The following is a 6,159-nucleotide window of genomic DNA, read 5'->3' on the forward strand; positions in this document are numbered from 1 at the left end:
ATTTATGTATAATAGTTTCAAGACTTTGGGAGTCTTTTATGAACAAATGCTCATTGCACTACATTATATGCAAATAGTTTGTTTTGCTGCTAGGATTTCAAATTGGAATAATAAAGCTGTGTTTTCATGTTCTTTTACATCTCTTAAAGATATTTTTGGATTTGTTACCAAACATTACATATAAGAGCAGCCTTTCATTATTTTTAAATCAGTTATTTCATTACTTGCTGATCTGTGAGTATTCCCAAGAAGTGTTTATAAATGTTTCTACAATAGTTTCACATTTATACTTACGTTTTAATTAAACAATATCAAAATTGCTTGCTTAAAATCTAAGCAATATGCATTTTGCTTGAACTGCTTACAATAACTTTAACCTAAGATTATAGTGACCTTATTCAGGAAAAATAATTTAGTGTACCTTCAAAGACTTGACATTCTTGTCAGAGAAAAAAACATTTCTAGATACTGTATGCTTGTTTTTTGTTGTTTGTAGAAAGATACAATATTTTGGTAGTAATTTAAAATACAAGAATGAAAATATTTATTTGTCCACAGTTGGAAATGTTGGATAAATGTCTTCTCTCAAAGATCACAGGACTTTTTGTCTTTCATTTTTGTCATTTACCAGTTATAAAAGATCTGGTTTGGATTTGTGGAATTTAATGTTAATCAGCTATATGTATTCCTTTGTAGGGACTGGAGGAAGTATTTCACATAAGGTGTTTTGTAAAACTTAACAATTTAATCAAAGATATATTTACATTGGGTTGTGCTCCTTTTCATTAGATCATGGTAAATTTTTCTTATTGGGATAATTATGTACTACTTGAATATGAAGGGAGTCTATGACATTTTACACTAGCAAAAATGTTAGGTTAGAGGTACTCTTACCATTTTTCTCAAAAATAACTGATCAGATAATTATACAAATTATTCAAGAAAATAGATCACAAAGAGCAACATTGTTTTCTAAGAATTCACTAGGATTTATGGAATCAGCTCTCGCACTGCCCATCTTTGCAGTTTTGAAAAATAAATTGCTTATTTAGAAGTAAAATTCTAAAGTCTTTAATGTAATAGAATTAGCTGAGTAAGTTACTTGGTGATTCCAGGGATAAGACTAATATTTTAAATTATTTATGTTCCTGAATAGTTCAAAAATGTATTCATCAGAGAATTTGGAGCAAAATATACATGTAAACGTCACAGAGTAAATGAGAAATGTATCAATGCAGTAGCTCAGGATTATATGTACCTTTGAAAATACACTAATAAAGATTATTATTCAAACATTACCTTGTTTTATTCCATTAAAAAATAATGTTTTCAAAATTTCCTTGAGATCTTTCTCTTAAGTTTTCATGTTTTAGAATGTGTATGTTTCTTTATATAATATTCATTAATGTTTTCTACTATTTTCATGACTTTATTTTTAAAATATAAGTTTTAAGTCCATTTATTTGTAATAAACTCAATGTGGGTATGGAATGATTATTTCTTTTCCTAATGGTTAGCAGAATTGTATATTGAATAATCCATTCTTTCCCACGTTGATTTGATATCCCACACTAAATTATATGCTACATGATTGTATTCTTTCTAAAATATAAATCCATGAGAGCAGGAACTCTGGCAGTCTTGTTCATTGCTTTATTCCCACTTAGAAAAGTTCCTAGTATATAGCCTAGTGTATATGTGCTCAATATACATGAATGGATATGCATGAATGAAGAAATGAATTGGTATTTTAGATTCTTATATGTAGTTGGGACTGTACTTTATATTTTGTAGTAGAATGTATAGGTAGATATTTGTATAATATTTTTCTTGGGTTAAGGAAAGACTTTTCAAGTAGAATGTAAAAGCAGAAGTCATACAGGAAAGGATAGATAGAATGGATGATTAAGACAAAACACATAAAAATCGTAAGTGAAGCCAAAAGACAAACTGATGAAGATATTTACAAAATAGTAGAAAGATTTAATCTTTATTGGAAGGGACTAAACACATGAAAAAGCAATTCACAAAAAAAAGAAATACAATAGGAAATAAATACCATTTTTTTTCAATTTATTAATAAAGAATGTAAGTTAAAACAAAGTGATACTATTTTTCACTTACCATATTAACAAAGAATTTTAAAAAGCAATAATATCCCTGTAATGTTGAGGATATGGGGAAACACACACACACACACACACACATTCATATTCTTTGACTTAGTAATTCCATCCCTAAGAATTTATCTTAAAGGTATTATGAATAAAGGAACAGATGTATATGCATAATGATGCTTATCACATTTCTGTTTATAATAGGGATTAAAAACAAGAAATAGTCCAAAAATCAAATAATATGGAATTGATGTAATAAATTATGTCACATCTATGCTATATAATAACAGGCAGTCTTTAAGAATATAATGAAGTTTTCATCTATTTAATTGGAAATGGTTCACAAAATATTGTGTGATGCATGGAGTATGATCTACTTTTGGAAAAAAATTATTTTATGTGTATGTATTAAAAAAACTAAAGAAAATTAAACTCTAAAATGTTAAGAGTGGTTATCTCTGGGTGATGAGAGAATAATGGATGAGAGAATAATGATTTTTATTTTATTTTTAAAATAGATTAATAATTAAAGAGTAAATTTTACTCTTGGTAAATAGATAAGAATTGTATGTGATGCTTACATCAGCATTTGTACATTTTTATTTTGATTCTTGAAGGATTTTAAAATAAATTTACTAAAATCCAAACCAATGAATTTCACCGATAAAACAAATTTTAACATCAAGAAATATATATTTAAGCTTAGTCCTATATGAATTACCTAAAATTTTTAATTAATTAAATTCAAATTTGTGAAACTTTATAGTCAGGTTTCTGTTTGTTTGTTTTAAGTAGAACATGTCTTCCAGTGCCTAGGGAACATAGAAAGTGCTGGGAAAAGGTTATTTGAAAAAATACACCATAGCCACTAATTAGAAAAGAAAGGATTTACTTGTCCCTTGCTGTCCAAAGTACTAAAAATTGCCTTAGTTCTTCTTAGAAAAGAGGAGAAAAATGGCGCCATGGTCAGGTGTCCTTGAACATGTCATTTGTGTGTGTGTATGTGTGTGTGTGTGTGTGTGTGTGTATAAATAGATTTATTTCATTTTAGAACAAAAAAAGAAACCTAATAATGGCATGTGTCAGGTACAGTGCTAGCCTCACAACATGTGCTGTTTAAATATTCACAGGAATCTAGGAAGCAAGTATGGTATTCTTGTTTCTGTTTTATCACAGGAAATTGAGGTGCTACTCTCACAGATCTGAAGAAGTAGATTTTGAGTAGGACAGGAATCTGCATTAAAAACAATCACTATCACTCCCAGATGAATCTGTTGTAGGCTTTTCCTGGATCACACCCTGAGAAACACTGTACTACACTATGTTGAAAATATACTCACACATTTATATCCACTTTCTCTGGCATCCATATTTTCACATATAGAAAAAGCTATGATTGTATTTGAGTAAATAATGCCATTTCTTTTGTTTAGCTTTTGTTTAGTTTTGATATGGCTATATTTGCACTCATATGCTATCATAAAACTCTACAGCCTTTTCCATGTTCACGATCTGCACAAATTGCTATAAAATCTAAATTTTCATTTATTCAATGTATGTTTCTGGCATGTACATACAAATATATGTAATAAGCTATGAAAAACAAAGCTCTAGTGTTTGAGTCGACTTACATGTTTAATCTCCATGTCACAGTTATGGTTCTACCATTGAAGAAGCTAAGAGAAGTTAAATCATTGAAGGTCGCACAGCTTCTATGTGATGAAGCCAGCTGGAATAAAACAGCCTGTCTGCCTCCAAAATTATCTGCTTTCCACTACATGAGATTTTACTGTGCTTTACTTTGTACTGAATAACTTTGAGTTTTATGCCCCCTGCTGTTCATTGTCTGTAGCTCACCTGTGGAAGAAAATAGAAAATGCCCAAAATATTCATTTTGAAAGAATACTCCAGTTTAAAAAATCTTTTCATGATTTGATATTATATCCAATAACATCAATTTTAGAGCATTATAATTTATGCAACAAAATATTATCACATATATTTATCTTCTTTTAAATAATTAACATAAAATTATGGGAAGGCTGAGTAGAAATATTTTCTATTAACTATAAGGAAATTGACATGCAATGAACTTTAAATAATAAAACTTCATTTTCTTTTTCTTGTACTAGCAATATTTGTTAAAATGCTTGTTAAATAGCACAAAATACTAATGAAAAGATTTATAAAGACTTTTAATTTTTTAATTCATTTTACATGCTCAGTTACAAATTTGAATAAATATTATGATCTTGATAGTTTGCTAAACTTGCATGTGTTTGCCTTGAGGTGGAATACTACATGAAAAGCATAAAAATAAAAAGCCTACATTCTTTTGGGGACTGCCCCACAGAGTAAGGTATCAGGAAAAGCTAAAGATTTAAGAAGTGGGTATAGTTTGTAATTTAGCAGATAAGAGTCTTTAACACAGCCTTTTCGGTTTTGTAACTAAAAGCTATTTAAGGTAACTTACTAAGAAGGAAATGATCACTCACATTGCTCTGATCAAATTTTTTGAATGTCTTGAGTGGCCTATCCATATGTGTAGGTACTAATGGTAGGATATAGCACTGTGGAAAAGTTACCAGTATTCCAATACACTTTTCTGAAAAACCTTACCACAGTGTCTGATATTTCCACATCAAATATACATTTGGCTTAAGTTTGAATGTTTAACTAATCTTGGAGGAATTGTATTACGTTTTTATTAGTTATTATGCTTTTAGTAATAGTTTAGGAGATATGTAGAAAAATCCTCAGCTTACATATAATACCATGTTTTTTTCCAGGTCTCTTCTTACATACTTGCCTTACTCCTTCCTTCGTAACTTCCTCTGCCTACCATCTGCCATCCGTAGGTCTTCTTTTACTCCCTCCTAATCAATGTAGACTTCGGTACCTTGTTTTCATTCTTACCATATGCCACTGGTTTAGATGTCAATTGAATGGCCTATCTAATACTGTGATCTGGACTCACAGTTCTTTGATTCTGTCAAGTCTAGTGACCTTTATCTTCATTTCACTTCTACTGTTCACCTTTGTAGCTGCATGCTGAGTGGTTACACATAGAACCACTCCATCTCTGAACTTTTACCCTCAGTTATCCTACTCTCTTAACATACATCTCTTCTGTCTTTATAAAATGCTCACTCTCTCTGTACCATTGCTCCTGAGTTCCTTGAGGACTTCAGGTTTATTATTATTTTATCATCCCCTCCTGTGTTTACCAATGAATCCCACAACTACACAGATTAATGCCACTACAAATTCCTGATCTTCACCTTCCATTGACTTCTCAACCATATTTACATGTCTTCTGCTCTTTCTACAAATTCCCCACAAATGCTATTTCAAAACTTCCAAGTCTTACTGCTTTCCACAGTAGACCCCTTCAGCTTTTACTGGATAATCTCTTTATTTCACCTATTTTTGTTTTTGTCCCTTCCTTCCACTTACAATGTAGATCTCATTCCCTTGTGCCTCCTCAGGGAAGTCATAATATCTTTTTACTGTTTCCTATATCCCTCTAGGTGCCCAAGTCCATAATTGGCATCACCATTTTCACTTATTCTCACTTTTACACTCTATCAATTCTCCCTTATTTTCTCAGTTACATGTACTTTCATTCTTCATGATCACTACCTGCCTTACTTACGGATCTCATAATCATTGCCTGGATTACTGTAGAAACCTCTAAACTGATCCTCCTGCTTTCTTCTTGCCTTGCCTGCTGTCTACTCCTCTTCCCAACCCATTTTCCACATTTTTATTTAAATAATTCTTTTCCGAATGGTCATATAATATTATAACACACAACCTAAAATCCTTCAATGTCTCTATATATTCTTATAAAGGAAATAAAAGACCCTTTATCTTTCTTTAGCCTAATATTGAGCCACTACCAAGCAGTCTCTTGTATTTTGTATTTCTGCAGTACTGAATTACTGGTATTTTCTTGTATTAACTATTGTTTCATTCCTATGTATCTTTGGGCTTGCCCTTCCACCTGCAAGGAATACCCTTTCTAAGTGGGTAAACTTTT

At 30.8% G+C, this 6,159-nt stretch overlaps 1 protein-coding gene across 1 annotated transcript in view; it reads left to right on the plus strand.

The window, feature by feature from the left end:
• Positions 1–6,159, plus strand: part of LOC105809701 (chromosome unknown open reading frame, human C8orf88) — a 65,075-nt gene that overhangs the window by 1,060 nt on the left and 57,856 nt on the right. The window lies entirely within an intron of this gene.

The sequence above is a fragment of the Propithecus coquereli genome, unplaced genomic scaffold (genome assembly GCF_000956105.1).
Source record: "Propithecus coquereli isolate 6110/MARCELLA unplaced genomic scaffold, Pcoq_1.0 Scaffold2, whole genome shotgun sequence".
In the NCBI taxonomy this organism is placed as follows: Eukaryota; Metazoa; Chordata; class Mammalia; order Primates; family Indriidae; genus Propithecus; species Propithecus coquereli.